The sequence below is a fragment of the Eurypyga helias genome, unplaced genomic scaffold, assembly GCF_000690775.1.
Source record: "Eurypyga helias isolate BGI_N326 unplaced genomic scaffold, ASM69077v1 scaffold3628, whole genome shotgun sequence".
Taxonomy (NCBI): Eukaryota; Metazoa; Chordata; class Aves; order Eurypygiformes; family Eurypygidae; genus Eurypyga; species Eurypyga helias.
In genome coordinates, this window is record NW_010266128.1 from 17553 (window position 1) to 18838 (window position 1286).

The following is a 1286-nucleotide window of genomic DNA, read 5'->3' on the forward strand; positions in this document are numbered from 1 at the left end:
AGGAGGACATGGAAAGTGGTCCCCATATTGTGCTTTTAGATAAAAGCATGGTCCGCTGCAGGGGAAAGAGCCCACAGGAGGGAGTCAGCACAGGAGAAGAGCCAAGGTCTCCCCCTTCTCCCTGCCCCTCACAGTCACCCGCTCCCCAGGGCAGGCATGCCAAAGGGACTCAGACATTACCTACCCTTGAGCTTGCGCCCATATTTCAGGGAATCCAAAAACCTTCCCTCCACAAGGCTTTGTTTTGGAGGCAGGGCTGAGGGTTCCTCAGCTGCAGGCACCCAGACAATTAGGCTGGCTAATGCTCAGCCCGTATATTTAATTTCCCATGGGACTGCTGCTGCTGAGGAAGCATTGTACAGGCAGATATGGCAGAGCTATTGCCAAGGCTTATTTCATTTAATTGCAGTGCCTCATTACTGACAAACAGACATTCCAATTCATGAAAGGTGTAGGTTATTTTATAAACTGCCTTATGGCTCCTCTGTATGTTCTCCCTGGTTTGATCTCGCTAGGTATTTGAACTCGATGCCATCAGACACCAACAGATGCTTTTTATATATAATGAAGAAAGAAGGCCAAGCAGGAGATGGGAAATTTCTGAAGAAGTACCTTAGCTGAAACATGAACTGAACCAGAAAACAGAAATAGTAATGTGCACAAGGTATATGTATATCTGGACAGATTGAATAATTAAACAATTTATTTTTACAGCTGGCTACCTCAAAGCTGGGGTTTGTTAAAAGGTTTTGGCTTTGAGGGGCTACTGGGGTCTCACAGTGGTCTTTTCCTTTGTCAAGTGCCTCTTCTCACAAATGGATCATCCCCTGGGTGAAACTTAAAAATGAAAGGTAGGACAACTCTTTCAAGGAGCACACTGTCATGGCTCTTACTGTGTAGTCCCCAGCAGGGAATAGTAAAGGTAGAGTAACTACTGCCATGCTGGTTACTTCCATACAGGTGATACAAGAAGGTCTTATGTCAGAAGTGCTGTTAGTAGAGACAAAAATAAATATTGGAGCCGGTGTTTTGGATTTACCAAAGTGTAATTAAAAGCAAGAGACTGGAATACTAACAGCAATGCTATAAGTCTCCCTAACAAACTGGCTGTGTGTGCATGTGGTGAGTTAATGAAGTAGCCTGTATGGTTTAATGCTGCTAACAGAGGCGGACAGTGGAGCAGTAATCTGGGGGAACAGGGTTAAGCTGAATAGAGAGAAGAGAAAAGGGTTTGCCAGGATTTCGGGAGAGTATTTGGTGTGTCGCATGCATCTTCCTAAAAGATA